General features: G+C 38.3%; 1 long non-coding RNA gene across 3 annotated transcripts; it reads left to right on the top strand.

The window, feature by feature from the left end:
• Positions 1-1,990: 1,990 nt before the first annotated feature.
• On the top strand, positions 1,991-8,416 carry LOC132644677 (uncharacterized). 3 transcript variants are annotated; one of them, XR_009583885.1, is made up of 4 exons: positions 2,016-2,642; positions 6,217-6,308; positions 6,385-6,481; positions 7,774-8,416. It is a non-coding gene; the product is annotated as an uncharacterized LOC132644677 (long non-coding RNA). The 3 variants fall into 3 exon arrangements; XR_009583884.1 differs by lacking the exon at positions 7,774-8,416 and having other exon boundaries at positions 2,021-2,642; positions 6,385-6,683; XR_009583883.1 differs by lacking the exons at positions 6,217-6,308; positions 6,385-6,481 and having other exon boundaries at positions 1,991-2,642.
• Positions 8,417-19,432: the final 11,016 nt, after the last annotated feature.

Below are 19,432 nucleotides of genomic sequence, written 5' to 3'. Positions count from 1 at the left end.
CTAAAAGGGGCTTCTTTGAATTACTCTACTTATGACAAGGAGTTGTATGCACTTATGAGGGTATTGACCCGTTGGCAATATTATTTGTGGCATAAAGAATTTGTGATTCACTTGGATCATGAGTCCTTGAAGCATTTGAAGGGTCAATCCAAACTCAACAAGAGACATGCAAAATTGGTTGAGCTTATTGAAACATTTCCTTATGTGATCCATTACAAGAAGGGTAAGGAAAATGTGGTGGCGGATGCTTTGTCTAGAAGGTATGTTTGCTAAATACTATGACTTCTAGAATGATAGGATTTGAAAGCATCAAGGAGTTCTATTCTCAAGATCCCGATTTCAAAAAGCTTTATGAGAGCTGACTCAAAGGAACAGAGTTGACCGATACCAACTTATTGATGGGTTATTGTTCAAAGACGGTAGAGTGTGTGTTCCTATAAGTTCATGGAGAGAGATTTTTGTCAAAGAAGCTCATAATGGTGGAATGATGGGGCACTTTGGAGTTTTCAAAACACTTGAAATTCTTAATGAACAATTCTATTGGCCCAAAATGAAGCATGATGTGGAGAAGCTTTGTTGACAATGCTTGGAGTGCAAGCAAGCAAAATCAAAGACTCGTCCTCAAGGTATGTATAATCCCTTTCCCACTCCTAGTGGTCCTTGGATTGACATTTCTATGGATTTTATGTTGGGTCTTCCAAGAACCAAAAGGGGTCACGATGGCATCTTTGTTGTGGTAGATAGGTTCTCAAAAATTCCTCATTTTATACTATGCCATAAATGTGATGGTGCATCTCATGTTGCTTCTTTCTTTGTGAATCATGTGCTTAAATTGCATAAAGTACCTCACACTACTGTTAGTGATAGGGACTCCAAGTTTCTTAGCCATTTTTGGAAGAGTCTATGGGGTACACTTGGTACTAAGCTCATGTTCCTTGCCACCCTTAAACGGATGGTCAAACTGAAGTAGTGAATAGGACTCTTAGGAGCATACTCAGGTGTATGATTAGAGGAAAACCCTCTTCTTGGAAGGATCGTTTGCCTTTGATTGAATTTTCTTATAATCGGTCCCTCCATTCCTCTATTGGCATGACTCCATTTGAAGTTTATTATGGTTTTAACCCCTTGGTTCCTTTAACCTTAACCCCCTTGTCTAGTGATGTTGTTGTGAGTTTAGATGCAAAACAAAGGGCGTTCGAAATGGTGAAGTTCATGCCAAAGTGAAGGAAAGCATAGAGAAGATCAATACTAAGGTGGCAAAAAGGAAAAACCATGGAAGGAAGAAAGTGGAATTCCAACCCGATGATTGGGTTTGGGTCCACTTCCAGAAGGAAAGATTTCCTCAATTGAGGAAGGGAAAGTTGAGCCCAAGAGGAGATGGCCCTTTCAAAGTATTTGATAAGATCAATGACAATGCCTACAAGATCGACTTGCCTAGTGAGTATAATGTCCATTATATTTTTCAATGTAAGTGATCTATCTTCTTGTGTTGTAGGTGTTGACACCCAATTTTTGCCCTCCAAAAATTCAAATTAACTAGTCAAGCTTCTTGAGTCGCAAACAGAGTAAAAGAATTATTCAGAAAAATAAAAAATGCTTTCTAAACTACTTTTGGTGATATTTTGCGATTTCATTTGGCAAAATGCCATAATATATATTATGTACATTTTACGTATAATTTTTTAAGTATAAGTTATGTCAATTTTATGAGTTTGAAAATCAATTTGCACAAAAACAAGAGTTTAATTAAGTACACATTTTAATTGTCAATTTAAAGTCACATTTTACTTTGTTACAATCAATAAGATTAATTAATTAATTGAATTATTAATTCGTCTCAATTTTACCTCAAATTGGTTTAATTTTAAAGGATGATTTTTATTTCGAGTTGAGTTTTAAATTTGGCTACAATTGAAACAAAAAGGTTATAAATTAAACTCAAAATTGTTCATTCTTCTTAATTCCAAACAAGCTCAAAAGTCATGAGCCTAACAACACCTGACCCGACCCACTTCTTTATTTAACTCCCTAATCCCCCTAAGCCTATTTTCATTCCCAATACCTTCAAAACACAGCAACACAAGTGAACCCAAAAGCTCTTCAATGGCAAAACGACGCCCCAACATTCATGTCGAGCCCCAGCTGGCAAAAATCCATTTTCAGATAAAATTCAAACATCTTTTATCATCTCCAGCATATGTTCGGCCATTTATGGCAAGCATTTATGGAGTTTGGCCATTAGCTTAAGCATAGACAACTTTCAAACGGTGACTTTGACTTTGTTCCAATTTCTTTTGATTTTCCCTTTTCTTTCTAGTACAAATTCACAACCTTATCAATTTTAAGCAAATTTCAAATTGGGATTCAGTCCCACAACAAATTTTATAGCTAAACCCTAGCATTTGGGGGTTCAATAAATAGGACCCCATTTTTTTATCCTCACCAAGTTGAACATACCCAAAAAATCTGATTTATCAGTTAACTCGACTCCAAACAAGAGGAAAAGTTTCTTGCAAGTTGAGTTTTTCTTGAATCATCGGATTAAGTTTAAATCTTGTTCAATTCGAGTTGGTTTGTGGTGTCAGTGAAAGTTGAAAGGTGATTGTCGACTCTCGTCGCCCCCGTCGCTGCTCGGCAAAAAGGTAATTCTCTTCCTCGTCTTTGTTTTATTTTATTTCTCCAGTTCTGTATATTTTCCATTTCCCGTAGATAAGTTAGTTTCAATTTATTAGCTGTAACTTTATTTTCATGTTGTAGTATTTTGTTTTGCAATTCTGCTTGCATTTTGTCTTAGTTCCAGTCCTGGTCAAATTAGAATATCAAGTTCGCTTTTGAGTTCTTCATATATTTTTAAAGCATGGGTTAGTTTCTGTTCATGTTTTGATATGTAGCAGTAGAATCACCTCGGTTTATCCACTTGTTGGTTTTCTTGTGTTCATACCTAAACTCTTCTTAAAATATATGGTTTAGTCTAAAACAATAATCTTCCTCTTTTCTAAAGCATTTTTTTATTTTCTCCTAAAGTTCTGCTTTCGTTTCAATCGAAAATCTGTATGAATTAATGTAGTTCAATACTTTTCCTAGAGTTATTAATCCTCTTGTTCTTACTGATCTTTCATGTTTACGTTAAGTGGAAATCAGTAGCTTAAGTGTGTTTGGTTATTGTATTATTCTTTTCCTTTAAGAATAGTTTTAAGTCCATTCATTTACTGGGATTAGATGATAGTCTTTCTTAATTTTAGATTAACATGTAGTGCCAAGATTGAAGTAGTTAGTCATGAGGTTCTCATTTGTTATTCTTAAAATTAAAGCAGAACAACAGTTTAAAGATGGATAAGTCCCAAACCTGATGTTTCTTTGTTCTCTAAGGGAGCTTTAAAACAAGTTCAGTTTGCTTCTGTCCCAATTTGTTTGCTTGTTTGTGGTAGTAAAGAAGATTTGTTTGTTCACTCTAAATGTGCTTGGCTAAATCTGAATCTGCCCTTTTCTCTATTGAGTGTTGAAGATCTAATAAAACGAACTTACTTGTTTTGGCTAAGTATGTGGTATCTTTTCTTACAAGCTTAACAAGCTGCTATTTCCTTCCATGAATGCCGGTTTCTTCTTATAGAATTTGTGAACAATGAAGCATCTGTTGGAATTTTTTCCCTAAATCATGTAAAGAACGAAAAATGTGCATGTGATTGTTATTTCAAAATAAATCTGGACAACAAGCTTATGGTTTGTTTACTAGTTGTTATGATGACTAAGGCCAAACATCTAAACCTTTTATTTAACTCATCATGGCTGTCTAAATATTGAAAGAATAGCAGATTCTGATTCTATCCATGTCAAGATTTCCTGCTCAAATAGCTTAAATGCCTTGTGCTTCAGTTATTATTCCTTGAAATATAATACTATCTGTTACGGTTCACTTTTATGCGAGTGCATAAAAGCTACTAAGAGGTTGTTGGTGCTCTAAATGAATTTTAGTATTTTTAGAGTCGCCACCTAATTTATTAAGGAAAATTAGTATAATCGGGTTAAAAAGGTTTATCAAACAAGAGAAAAATTCTCTTTAGACCCGAGTTCGAGGTAAGAGTTCTGGTGATCCTTAGGGAAGGTTTTAAGCACCCTAGTATTAAGGAGCCGTAGAATACGGTTGGCCTATGAGCTTCAATGTGTGATTAATGTAATTATTTGCTTAAGGGCACTTACTTTATTGCAAAAATGTCATTCTTTATCATAAATTCAAAATTCCGGCAAAATGTCCCCTTAGAAAAGGAGGTTTTTAGTTTCAAAAATCCGTATAAGTGTTCAACTCACTTCATTTCCAGATCAAGACACACTCGGAATTTCTCCCAAGTAGAGTCACTACTATTTTGGTCCTAATAAAATGAGTTTAGGTCTTATAGGTTTTTATTACATAGATCTAAGAAAGTGTGGAGTATATCTCCCATTTTATAGCATATATAATAGGAATTGGAAAGTTTTTTATTAAGTCCGTTTTAAACCCATTGAAGCTCATATATGTCAAATCATATCAATACCAAAGCCATCTTATTCTCGAATCAGCCCAAGTATATTTCCTCTTGTTTTTGTCTCTTAAGTTTGGGCTTTAGGCCCAAAAATACTTTGTCCTTTCTCCGAAAATTAGTCCATTTTAGATTCTGGAAATTCTAAATTCTCAGTATTATCCAAATTTTGTCCAAGTTCTAAAGGAATATCTTTGCTAATTACTTCAAAACAGTTCTCGAGTTTATTTTTCTTATTCAGTCCAAACCATATCGAAAAAAGGGAAAACAGTCGACTTGTTCTGAAGCGGGCTTGAGGCCCAAAACTTACTCCTTGTTATTTACAGGGTTTTGTAATAGGCGGAAGGCCCAAATTTACTACTTAATTTCATTTTTTGAAAAGTGTTTATACGATACCAAGTTTATTAAACCAGTTTAATCTTGAAGAAAATTCCAACTTAATATCGATTTTATGCAAAGCATAAGATTAGCCAAGTTTGAGCATCGTTTAGGAGACTTCCTAATAATACTAGCGTGTCTCCTAAGTTCTAAACATTCATAAGGGTTTCAATATTTATAAGTATTTTCTGCATATACAACAACATTACAAACAAATACATGAAATATATAAAGAGAGAGTTAGGCTGGTGGGCCTACCTAAGACCGCCAGTTAACTATTTTCACCCATAGTTGGGCCTTCAAGCAATATTAGCTTCCCTTTCATTATTTCTTTCGGACTCGATCGAATAAGAGGCCCCAACAGGTTTATGCAGAATCAGATGGCCCGAGATGCCGTCCCATGCAAACGAAGAAAGGGGAAAAGGGGAAGTATGGTCAGAGGGCATCTAGAACTTAACTATTTATTTAATAAGACTAGGTATAAATTGATTATATAAGCAGACATGCATATCGATTGCTTAAGTGATTAATGTATGTAAAAAAGAAAGTGCTCAACCCAAAATTATAAACGCACAAAAAGAAATAGGAGCCAACTGGCCCAAACAAGAAGAAAACAGTCCAAACATGATATAACTCACGTGTATAAAAGCAAATACCCAACATATCACATAGACAAAAAAAAAAAAAAAAAAAAGCAAGCCCAAATTGCATCACTAATACAAGAATACAATTATGAAGCTCTTACAGCTGATATACCATACATATTCCAGATATAAAAGTCCAGATATACCATAGGTATACAGAGCTTGTGTATGCTTGGTATATCCTTTATATACCCAGCCTATACTTGGATAAAATATAGCTTTTTAAAATAGCACATTATGGCATCATTTACAGGGACACATAGAGGCATTTTCTAAAGGAAGCAAAGACATGATACATGTGATATACATAAATATTCAGAACTCAGAAATTAACAGGAAGCTGTTACTCAATCATTCTCTTTTACTTAAGTGTATGCCATGCAAGCTTGTAGTTTGATTCACACTAAGCTCAAATACTCAGAACAAGATACCAATAAGTTCTTAAAAATGCACAACCTTATAGGTCTAAGTAAGGTCACCTACAATAGATATAGTCAACTAGACATAAACCTAGTAAGGATGCGAGACAAGATCCTTGAATTTAGCTAAGCAAGGCAAGTATATATGAGGTGATTCAGTACTGATAATAGCCTTATATGATGAGATGCAACTAGCCAGGCAAAGGGCTAAACATATGCTAGCCTTTACCGCTTAAGTGATGAAACAAATACACTTTGCAGGTTTCATGGTATAACTATGTAACATTCAGAGACATGCTTAGACATGAAGAACAAGACACTTAACTTTAGACAATCAGTATGAGGTTTCAGAGGTAATATTTTTGATTTAGCATACCACTTTTGAACTAACACACACAGGGTTATTTTCTTATGCTTATATGTATACAGGCACAGACTGAATGCGTACCTTTGAATATCTAAACTCGAATGAAGGCAACATACAAGACTCATAATATTCAGACAGCAAATGTAATCAGACAAAGGGGTATGATAACAAATAGCTTTCAGACTTGATGAAGACTCCAACATAGCCCATATGACCTTTCAGCTAATAGGGACATTTAACATTCAAAGATCTATATCACATCTATCCCTTTTAGACCAGGCTTATTACATTCTGTACATAAGTCCAGTTTTCACAAATTATTTTCAAAGTTCAGATGCAGACCCAAATCAAACGAACCAAATGTGACTCTTTAAACCATCATTGTTTTAGCAGACCTATGGGACCTACAGGGCATAACCCGTGCACCTCAACTATTTCAAATCTCATTTTCACCAAACATGTAGTGTATATAGATTTCAAGACAACTTAACATGTTTAAATTATTCCATATTGAGCAGAAATTAATGCAGATCTTAAATGTACAAAGGTTTCCTTTAAAACACATCTTGTCGTGCCAACAAACGATCAACAAACTTCATGCTATTCTCAGATCACTTAACTGAAGCCCTGATGTAACTAGTCATGTTTATGTATACATATCAAGAGGTTAATAAACTCTATACTGAACAATATACATCGCAATATGGACTTACACAAACTGTCTATGGCACTAGTTACACTTAAAATAGGATAAGCAGGAATTGCACATGCTCTTTAAGCTAGATTAACAACAATGTAGGGTCTAATTCCATATAATAGAGACTTAGCCATCAGTAATAAACAAAAACTAATTCAAAAAGCCTAACAGGGAACTAGACTTATAAATATAACTAAACAGGATTAAATATGAACAAACATGTTACAACAACTTACCCTGGTGGAATCCCACAATGTGGGGTCTGGAAATATGAACAAACATGTGCAAACTAGTAACTAATAAGCATGCTTAAGCAAGAACAATTATTAACACACATAAACAAAGGCTAAATTAGTAATTTATACTACATTTAGAACACACCTGAGCAGTAAAGCAATTAGTAAATGCGAAAATAACTAAAGGAAAGAGAGTTTACCTCTTAAAATGTGAATGAAGGATCCCGCTGAATTGAATTGGGTCCATGAATCTCTCTCAATTTGAAAGTCCAGGATTTGAATTGATGTCCTCTCATTGATTCCTCCAATGCGCAGCCTTAAATCGAGAATGGACTTGGAAGAGTTCCCTTGTTTCTCTACACCAATACTCAGCCACCAACACCAAAGAGAAACAAATTGATATTAGGCACAAATATCTAAGTTTCGTGTTGCTTTCCCTCTAAATCTTAGTCCTTTACTTTCTTTCTTGAGGGTAAACTCGTTGTATCCGGGCTTATGTTGTTATGATTTGTGAATAGGTGCAACACAATCATTTGGAGGAGAAGTGAGCAGTTTGGCGGACTTTTGGAACCTTTGGCATCTGAGTGGCGACATGAGTAGTAGAAACAGTAGAGAAGATGTGACGAACTGAGAAGTCCGCTATCCTTCTGCATCGCAGAGCAAAGGCGCACAAATTCTATCTCTGACTAAGGGCACAATCAGGCTTTTCATCCGCATCGCGTGAAGAAAGCGAACAAAACAAGCGTCTGACCAAGTTTCATGTTCAGGCGATCCTTCCGCATCGCTGAAGAAAAGCTCAAGTTCTGTTCAGCCTATCCTTTCGCATCGCCAAAGGAAAGCGAGTCTCTTCGCAGTTTTTCCCGTTTCAATCGGGATTAGGTCTACTTATTTTTTGTTTTAACCCTAGACTATAAATTGATGTTTTATTAGTTGTAAACGACGTGATGGGATTATTCTAAGACCTTTAAGCCATCACTTTACTTTCTCTCTTTAGAATTTTCTTATTTTCTTCTTTTTAACCCTAGATTATTCATGAATTCTTGTTCTTCATCTAGAATCATGAGTAGCTAAACTTCTTAAATTTGGGGTTGTGACGAAAGACATGATAGTTGGTTTGGCGAAAATTTCTATCAATTAAATTTTCTTATTTTGGGTTGCTTATTTATTTTTGGTCTTAATTGTTTGATTATTTGGTCAATAGTTAAACACTATTTGTGGCGTGTGAATTGGACTAAGGATAGGAAATTTGTTCGCGTAATAATTTGTGGCGTGTGAATTTGACTAGGGATAGGGAATTTGCATGCGTAATAAGAATAAATAGGGCTTATTCGATATAATTGTTTCGTTAATGAGGATAAGAATATGCCCTTTAGCCTTGCTTAGTTCAATATAGAAAAGTAAATGCGTTCTTGTTACCTCTGATGACCATATGGATATAGGCGTTATAGTAGCATCTACAGGCTTGTGAGAAACTCGGAAGATACTCATAAAGTTATAATCAACTTGTCAACTAGTAACCCAGGAAATAAGATAGGTAGAATTGTCAAAAGATCAACTGGATTGTAGAAAGCCATAACCCTGGTACTATCTCTTATCTGATAAATCTTATAGTCTTCGTTACAAGTTTCTCAGTCACAAAAAAAGACTCATACTCAATTGTTTATTTTTAGTTTTTAATTTAGTCACAACAAAACACTTTGATTGTCACTTTCTTGAATAGTTATACGAAGTTTGAATTGGTTAAACAGTATAAAATCTAAGTCTCTGTGGGTACGATATCTAGACTTAAAAATCCTATATTACTTGTACGACCGCGTATACTTGCGTGTGCGTTTGGGAGCAACAAGTTTTTGGTGCCGTTGCCGGGGACTTAAAAAGATTTACTGTTTTTCTAATTTGAGTTTGATTTTCTATTCAAGTCTTTAATATTTTCGTTGGTCTACTTGTGTTACTTTGGGTTTCTCTTGTTTATGCCAAGCCCTAGAAGTTCAGGAGAGCCGTTAGTTGATCTTGATCTCGAAATCGAAAGAATTTTACGCAGATAGAGAAGAATGGCTGATGAAGCAGAAAGACTTGCTCTTGAAGTGGCAGAAAGGGAAAGAAACAGAAATAGGGATGAAAAGGCTGCGAGACCTGTTCAGGTGGCACAACCGGCTAGAGTTCCAGTTGCAAACAAAGCTAGGCCCAGTATGGCAAACACTGCTATAGCCATTATCGAGCCGAAAATCAACAGAAAATTTGAGCTGAAAGAAGGAACAGTGCGGATGGTGCAGCCTACGTACCAATAAATGGGTAAGCTAAATGAAGACCCACACAAGCACTTGATGCAGTTCGTGGACTTAGAGTGAAAATTTCCAATATACAGATTTCACAGATGATTAGCTGAAAATGGTATTATTCCCGTTCTCGTTGATTGGTGAAGCTAGAGAGTGGTTGAATAATCTCCCCATAAATTCTATTACTTCGTGGGAAACTCAGAAGGATTTCAAATATCTACCACAGGCTTGGGAGAGGTACAAGGGTTATTTGCGAGATTGTCCTCATCATATGCAGCCGCAAGAGATCATTGTGCATTATTTTATTGAAGGGTTGAGGCATGATTCGCGTGCTTTGTTGAACGCCTCTGCCCAGGGGCAGATTTTGACCAAGACTTATGAGGAAATTGAAGCTCTACTCGAGCTTATGTTTGAGCGCACTTACGAATATTAAGAGACGAGCCGGGGGTTACCACAAAAAGTCGCTGGGGTTCTTCAAGTAGATGATGTTGCAGCTATTCAGGTCGATATAAGTACACTTACTATTGTGATATTGAGGGCGTTTCCTCTAGCTCAGCAGGTCTAACACGTTCAATATATTTAGCAAGCAACGTGTGTAAGTTGTGGTGAGTCTCATGATTATTCTAATTTTCCATTGAATCCAAAATCCGTCTATTATGTGGGGTAACAAAATCGTGGTGGCTGAAATCATGGGAACTATTATGAAAACAATTATAATCCTCCATTCGGAAAGCAGGACTTCCACAAGCCGAACAATTATCAGAAACCTCAGGCTCAGCCAGCTAGCAATTTAGAAGAGATGATGAAGCAGCTCATGGCTCAACAACAGGTAATGCAACAACAATATCAGAAAGTTCAGAGTGAGATGTAGAAATCTATTTATGAGCTTGAGCGTCGAATGGGGTAGATGGTTATTATGCAGGATGTCAGACCATAGGGTGCTCTTCATAGTGATACTGGGAAGAATCCCAAGGAGTGCAATACAGTCACCTTGAGGAATGGCAAAGAACTTGAAGAAGTGCCCAAAAAAACATAGTAGAAGCAGAACTTATCTCTACTAAGCGAGCTAAGCTAGAGCAGACAGTTGCAGAGCAACCTATGGAGGAAATGGTTCGACCACCCCCTCCTTTTCCACATCGACTTTAAAAACAGAAAGCATATTTGGCTTGTAAGAATTTTTTTGAACTCTTGAAATAGGTACACTCAACATTTCTTTAGTGGAGCTTTTGTAAGAAGTTCCAAAAAATACCAAGTATATCAAAGATGTGGTTGCCAACAAAAGGCGTTGAACAGAGTTTGAGACTATTGTACTTACTGAGGAGTGCAGTTCTAGAGTGAGGAGTAAAATTCCTCCAAAGTTGAAAGATCCGGGTAGCTTCACGATTTCGATTACTATTGGCAACATTGAAGTTGGGCTAGCATTGTGTGACTTGGGTGCTAGTATTAATCTAATGCCTACTTCTGTGTTTCGAAAGTTAGGCTTGGGTGAGCCTAGGCCAACAACTATTACTTTGCAGCTAGCTGATCGATCTCTTGCTTATCCTGACGGTATTATTGAGGATGTTCTTGTGAAGGTAGACCCATTCATTCTGCTGGTTGATTTTGTTATACTTGATTATAAGGCAGATAAGAGTGTCCCTCTTATCATGGGAAAAGGATCCTTAGCTACTGTTGACACTGTGATGATCCGATTTAGAGATGGGAAGATGTCCATGACAGTTGATGGACAAGTGGCGATGTTTGATGTGTTTAAAGCTTCCAAGATTCCATCCCATTATGAAGAGTTGAAGATGATTACAGTTGTGGAGCCCGAGCTCACTAATGTAGAGTTAGATCACTTTCTAGCTTCGCAAGATCCTTTTGAGATAACTTTGGTGTATGGGGAAGATTTGATAGTTGATGCAGAACTTGAGGAGTGCCTTAGCATCCTTGACACTTCATGTGCTTATTTGCGAGCAAACATACCATTTGAGGAGTTAGAGAGACCAGAGTCGTGGAAGAAACCGAAGCCGTCTATTGAAGAGGCTTCAGTTCTTGAATTGAAGCCATTACCTCCTTATCTTTGCTATGCTTTCTTGGGTAGTGGAAACATATTACCTGTGATCCTCTCTGTTTATTTGGCTAATGTGTAGGTTGAACGTGTATTGCGAGTGCTAAGAGATTGAATCCGAGCCCTTGGGTGGTCAATAGCTGATATTCGAGGTATTAGTAGTTCGTTTTGCATGCATAAAATATTAGTAGAGGAGGACAGCAAGCCCAGTGTTAAGTTCCAAATACGATTGAACTCAATTATGAAGGAAGTGGTGAAGAAAGTGGTAATCAAGTGGCTTGACAACTGCATTATTTATCCTATCTCTGACAGCAAATGGGTAAGTCCTGTACAATGTGTCCCGAAGAAAGGGGGCATGAGTGCGGTAGAGAACGAGAAGAATGAATTTGTGCCTCAACGAACTGTTACTGGTTGGAGGATATGTATTGACTATCGCAAGTTCAACAACGCCACCAGAAAAAGATCACTTTCCGTTGCCCTTCATGGATCAGGTGCTCAATAGATTGGCCGTGCCCGATTATTATTGCTTTCTAGATGGCTATTCGGGCTATAACCAGATCATGATTGCACCAGAGGATCAGGAGAAGACCACATTCACTTGTCCATATGGTCTGTTTGCATTTTGGAGGATGCCTTTGGTTTGTGCAACACCCCAGGTACGTTCCAGAGATGCATGATGGCTATTTTCACCGATATATGGAGGTATTCATGGATGATTTCTCTATCTTTGGAGATTCTTTTGACGACTGTTTGAACTATCTTGATGCCGTGTTAGCTCGTTATGAAGAAACGAACTTGGTACTAAACTGGGAAAAATGTCATTTCATGGTTCGAAAAGGCATTGTTCTTGGGCACAAGGTATTGATCAAGGGAATAAAAGTTGACAAGGAAAAAATCAAGGCAATTGAAAAATTGCCACAACTCGTTTCAGTTCGGGAAGTGCGCAGTTTTCTTGGGCATGCAGGCTTTTATCGACGGTTCACCAAGGATTTCTGTAAAGTTGCTAATCCGATGTGCAAGCTGTTAGAAAAAGATGTGAAGTTTATGTTCAATGAAGCCTGTCTGACAAATTTTGATGAGTTGAAGAAGAGATTGGTGTCTGCTCCTATTATCATTTCACTCGATTGGTCTTTGCCGTTTATTTTGACGCGTGATGCAAGTGATTTTACTGTGGGAGCTGTCGTTGGTCAGAAGAGGGACAAGACATTTCATCCGATATATTATGCCAGCAAGACACTTGATGCAGCCCAGATGAACTACACAGTTACAGAGAATGAGTTATTGACAGTAGTATACGCTTTTGACAAATTCCGATCATATCTTGTGGGGACAAAAGTAATTGTTTATACTGATCACATTGCAGTTCACTACTTATTTGCAAAGAAGGATGTGAAGCCGAGGCTTATGAATTGGGTATTGCTGCTACAAGAGTTTGACATTGAGATTCTTGACTGGAAGGGCACAGAAAATCAAGCAGCAGACCACTTATTGAGACTGAAAGATCGAGATCATGTAGATGAAGCAGTGGTGATTAAGGGGACTTTTTGATGAACAACTTTTTGCTCTTCAGTCAACAGAGGTGCCATGGTATGCAGACATAGTGAACTTTATAGTGAGTGATATTTATCCACCTGGTGCTAATCACGAGAAGAGGAAGGGGATTTTGCATGATAGCCGTTTCTATATATGGGATGACCCCTATCTCTACAAGTTTGGTATAGATCAGCTGATTAGAAGGTGTATTTTAGAGGAAGAGGTCCTCGCGATTCTTGAGAAGTATCACTCGTCACTCTATGGTGGGCGTCATGCCGGTGACAGAACAGTTGCGAAGGTACTTCAGTCTGGTTTCTATTGGCCTACTTTGTTTAAAGATGCTCATGAATTTGTGAAAGCCTGCGATAGCTGCATGAGAACCAGAAATATCTCCAAGCTTCATGAAATGCCATTGAAGGGCATCTTGGAGATTGAACTATTTGATGTGTGGGGTGTCGACTTCATGAGGCCCTTCATACCGTCCAAGGGGAATAGGTACTTATTGGTTGCTGTAGATTATGACTCGAAGTGGGTGGAAGCCATTGCACTCCCCACCAATGATGCTAGTGTGGTAGCAAGATTTCTGAAGAAGAATATATTCATGAGGTTTGAAACCCTGAGGGCCATCATCAGCGATCAAGGTACGCACTTTTGCAACCGGCTCTTTGTTAAATTGTTACTCAAGTATGGGGTAAAACACAAGGTAGCAATGGCTTATCATACTTAGACGAGTGGTCAAGTGGAGGTATCGAATCGAGAAATTAAGAGAATCTTGGAGAAGACTGTGAGCGTGAGTAGGAAAGATTGGTCGATAAAACTCGATGATGCTCTGTGGACATACAGTACAACCTACAAAACTCCCATTGGCACATCTCCATATAAGCTCGTCTTCCTATTGGCACATCTCTATATAAGCTCGTCTTTAGTAAGGCGTGTCATCTACCGATTGAGCTTGAGCATAGAGCTTATTGGGTGATAAAGAAGCTGAATTTGGACTTGGGACAAGCTGGTGAAAAGAGGTTGTTGCAATTGCACGAGTTGGATGAATTTCGCTATCATGCATATAAGAACGCGAAGATGTACAAGGAGAGGATAATGAGAGTTCATGACAAGCGCATCCAACCTCGTGAGTTTGAGCCTAGACAATTAGTTTTGTTGTATAATTCTAGGCTGAAGATTTTCGGAGGGAAGTTGAAGAGTAAGTGGTTTGGGGCATTTGGGGTTGTTCGTGTAACCGCACATAGGGCGATTGAGCTGAAACCGCTAATTGCAAAGCGGACATTCTTGGTAAATGGCCAGAGGGTCAAGAACTATGTTGGAGAGGTCATCAATCTGGAGAAGATCTCAATTGATCTAGAAGAGGATTGAGAGAGCATGCATTATGCAGCGATGTTAAATCAAGCGCTTCTCGGGAGGCAACCCGTGTTTGTAAAATTAGCATAAAGAAAATAACAAAAAAATGAGAAAAATTACAAAAAGTGTCGTGCCACGACCTTAACTAAGGCACTCGTTAGGAGGCAACCCAATTTTTGTATGATATATGCCACGTTGGTTCATGTTGCAAGAATTGGAAGGAACGAAAAAATAAGAAGAATGAGCAGTGATTTACGCAATAGGCCCGCGATGAGGACCCATCGCGGGGATGGAAAAGTTCAGAGACATAAACATCAGGATTTCCTCCCGCGATGCAGAGGGATCGCCTGATTGGAAAAAAAATGACAGAGAACAGTGATCCGCGCATTGGCCCCGCGATGCCGACCAATCGCGCGGGTCGACCTGGGTTCGATTTTCTTTTTTAAGTTTAAATTACTAACCGTGTTCTTTTACCACAAACACTTCCTTCTCACAAAAAACTCCTCTCAAGGCGAAAATCCCCATCCCTATTCCCTTCTCTAACTAAAAAAAACTCAAGTAACTCCAATCCATCTTCCATTAACTTTACATGGTAAGTGATTTCATCTTCCACCCTTCCCCTTCTTCCCGTGTTCTTGATGTTTGTGAAAAGTTGCAAAGCTAGGGTTATGGGTTTGGGCGAATTTTGGGCGGGGTTTGGTGTCGCTTTGATTGTATGAGTTGTTTATGGTTAGAACATTACTCACATTACAACAAAGGAGGGTTTCACAACCCACCATTGTTGTTAAAGCAAAGGGATGATTCTGTGCCCGTAAGGTGTTCGATAAAAGTCCTAAACCAAGTTTTTTGTGAAAACTGTGAATTCTTGAGTAGCAATGGAACATTAAACAAACATAGGAACCCTTGTGCATCTCTTCTCAACATAAATTTGAAATTTTGATGGAGCATTAGGAAGTTGTGATTTCCCAACCCTAAGTCCTACAACATGAATTTTCTTCCTTTTTGTTTGTTTGCTTTGTAGTATAGGAATAGTTAGCTTTTTTTATTTTGATTTTTTTTAATGTAGTTTGAAGTGAGTGCGGGGTCGTTTTACCCCAAGTGTGCATAAAATAAGGAATAACCAAGATTGGGGGCCCGAGAATTGAAATGGGTCACGCATTCTAGGCTTGAGTACATGTAATGGAATTAAGTGTGGGGTCGTTCTACAACCCCCTTTAGTTATTGAATTGTACTTAACGTTTGGTAATGTGTTGTTTTGTTGGCAAAATGGTTAACATCATGAGTAAGGGAAAATTCATCGCCTCCTCCTCCCAAGGCATAGAATGAGGAAGAGCACAAAACTAATCAAAGGCAAAGAAAGGACCACAATCTAGAAAGGGCAAGCATCCTCTAGTTGCCCTTCCTTATGCTTCATCAAGGAGGCCTCATCCCGATCTTTTTGGTGACGGGGAGGAGTAGTACACGGGATTCAACACCTCAACCGGATACAGTCATGAGCGAGCTATCAGTCCAGTCTCTCTGAAAAGAAATTTTCCAAACATATACAACCGCATAATGGCTATGAGATGGAGTTCTGTGTTTGATCAACCGTGACTGGTGAAAAATTATTTGATACTGGAGTTGTATGCTAGCATAAATTTTCAGTTGAATAAAACCTCGGCAAACCTTTGAAACAATTGGGTTCCATTGACGGCTGCTACTACGTGCGGGGCAGTCAAAGTCCCGGATGTGCCGACTAAGCCCTTGCTAGATTTCATCAAACGATCCGATTACAAGGCTATACGGAAAAATCTTTGTGGGGCTAAATATAAAGCTTAATGGGCTAGGTATGCGGGACCTCGTAAGGTGAATTAGAGCATGAGTATGAGCATTTTTGTAGAGAAGCTCGGGTTTGGTTTCGCCTTCTGAAAGCCAGAATCATGCCACTTGATTATTTCTCGGAGGTACAAAAGGAGAGGGCATGCATAGTTTATTTCTTAATGATAGGGCACCCAGTGAACATCAATTATTGGATGATGATGGAGACTATCAGAGTGCGATAGGTTGTAACGACTCGTTTGGTCGTTATAGTACTTCCGACACTTTTGCCCTTTTCCGAGCTTGGTTAGTCACTTTTGACCCGAGGGGGCCGTTGACATACTTCCTGAGGTGTCTAGATTTGATTCGGGAAACTTTTTGTGAAATTTGGGCTTAGAGCGAAAAAAAGTTGACTCAAAGTTCACTTTTGGTTAAATAAACCTTTTTCGAAAATCTGTCGATTTCGAGAGGTACGGTTGATTGTTTAGAACTTGTGTGTATATCTAGTTCGGTTCCAATGCACTCGAATGCATTTTGGGACTTGGGTTGGGTAGTTGGAATTGCGGTATCGGGGGTTGACTCGGTGAAAGAGACCTCCGTTTGGAATTTTGAGGCCACGAGTGCGTTCGTAGCATGTTTTTATGTGAGTTTGTGTATGTGGTTTGTGAACAGATGGCCTCGGGAGTTGGTCGGGATTTCGGTTGAGACTTGGAAAAATAATTGGGAATTCTAGTACCTGGTGTCCGATAGGGCGGCATCGTCGTAGCGGTGGGTTGGCCGCTGGGGCGGCTAAGCTTGTTCCATCCTGACCGTCCTGATAGTCTGAGTGGACGTTAGGGCAGTGACGTCGTGGCCATTCCGATGCCGCCGTAACGGTATCAAGCATGTTATGTTCATTAAGTGTGTATTAAAAGCCCTTAGTCTATCATTTATCACCATTACGAAAATTGAGCTCTTGGGAACTGTTCTAGAGGATTCTTGGGCAAAGTTCTTGGTGGTAAGTCCTTCTAATATCCTTACTAATTCCTTATTCCCAATCTTCTTAGAATTCCTCTTTCCTTATTAGTTCCTTAATAATGGAAGATAAAAAGTGGATTTAATGGATATTCTACCTAGGCTTTTAAATGATGATATTGATTGGGTTTATGCTAGATTATGATGTATTTAAGGTTGTTAATCATATATTTTCTATTATTGTGTTGGATTCTTGAATCTAAGAGTTAGGGTTTATACCTAAAATTGGGGATTTTGCTTGGATTTCAAAATTGGATGAATCCTTGAGTTAATTTAGCAATTAATTGATGGGTTTGATCACCTAGTATTTAATTAGATATTTTGCCCCCGAATTTCCCGTTTTATCCTTGTGGGCCTCGTTTCCCCAAATTTTAGGGTTGGTTTTGACCTAATTTGAATGATCGCAATATAGGTGTCACGACCCAGCTAGGGGCCGCGACGGGTACCCGGGGCTAACCACCGAGCACCGCTCGCTCTGTCGCTCATTTTACTCATTAATGCTTTTTTTTTTTATCATCTTTATACTCATAGCGGAGGAAAATCATATTTCGTATGAAAACATAAAATACTTTCATGTACATGTGCCCTTAGGCTATCAAAATAATATATATATGTATACTGTAGTGATCTCGTGAGACCATCTAACCCGCACTGCGTATCTACGAGCCTCTACTGGTGTTCTGAACATAGGGACGGGACAAGACCCCGTCGTGCCAAAAAAAAAATACATATACATGACGATATATACACAAAAGAATAATCATAAGCACACTACTAAAAAAACGGAAAAAACCATTGACAAAAACCGACGTCCGGCGTCGGTTTTTTTAATGAAACCGACCTTTTAAGGTCCGTCGGTTTTCATAGCCTCGCTTTTCGAAAACTGACGGACCACGTCGATTTTTTCCGACGGACTGCGTCGGTTACGTAGTCCGCCGGGTTTTATTCAAAAATTTTAAAAAATTTTAAAAAATAAAAAAAACCGACGGACAGAGTTGGTTTTATTTAATTTTGATTTTTATCTTATATATAAATAGTATATATTTTATGAAATAAACGATGCACTGCGTCGGTTTTTTATATAAATTTCTGTGTCGGTTTTTTTTTTTATAAAATATAAGCATTAATTTCCAGAAAACCGACGGACAGAGTCGGTTTTCCGTCGATTTTCTGGAAAATTTGCAAAATTAATTTCCAGAAAATCGACGGACTGAGTCGGTTTTCTGGAAAATTTCCAGCATGCAAATCATGAAGTTTCTGCAACCACACCTGCACAGAAACCAGTACCAAAAGCTGCTCAAAACTAGCATTAAAATGCCCCAAATCAATTCTAAAAGAGCTACAACACATAAAATCACCCTAAGTAATAATAAAACACATCAAACACTATCTAAACACATCAAATACGATCTGAATAGACCTTCAAAGTTCAGAAATATTTAAATGCCCAACCAAAAGTACCATTAACTAGTTTTAACATAAGTCCATTATTAAATTCAAACTACTACAACTGATCATCCGGTGTCCGGGCTACGTAATCACCGTCATCATCATCTTCTGGGTCGGAGTGGGGGGGGGGGGGGGGGGGGGGGGAGGGGGCACACCAAATTGTCCACATGCAATGTGGCTTTTAACTTGTGCCATTAGCAATTCAATGTTCGCTTTCATGGTGTTACTTTCCTCAACTCTTTTTTCCCCAGTCTCAGCTAGTTTCCTATTAAGTTCAGCAATTTGCTGCACCATAGCTGCGACCTGAACACCATGAACTCCCTCGGCTTGTCGAGAAGACCCTTCACCTCGCAATCCTGACCGAAGGCGACTTAAGTTGTTCCTTGGGCCTAGACCGTACGCTCTACCCTTTTGTACTCCCTCAACTACTCTACACCAAAAATCTATCTCTAATTCCGGTAGAGGACGGCTCGGATGCTCAGGCTGAGTTTGGCTGTACTAGTCCACATGATCCATATATTGCGTCTGTATATTAAAAAATGAAACTTAGTATATAACGAATATATCATAATTAAAATTATATATAATTACTTAAATAATAAAATTATCACTTACATAGGAATTACGAGCCCTGTCCTCAACCCATAAGGTCGGATCCTACTCCTGCTTCTTCTTTTTTGTGTGGGTCTTTAGGAATAGCTGATC

The sequence above is a fragment of the Lycium barbarum genome, chromosome 6, assembly GCF_019175385.1.
Source record: "Lycium barbarum isolate Lr01 chromosome 6, ASM1917538v2, whole genome shotgun sequence".
Lineage (NCBI taxonomy): Eukaryota > Viridiplantae > Streptophyta > Magnoliopsida > Solanales > Solanaceae > Lycium > Lycium barbarum.
Note: the sequence above shows the minus strand (reverse complement) of the source record. Positions and strands in the feature narration are given on the sequence as shown.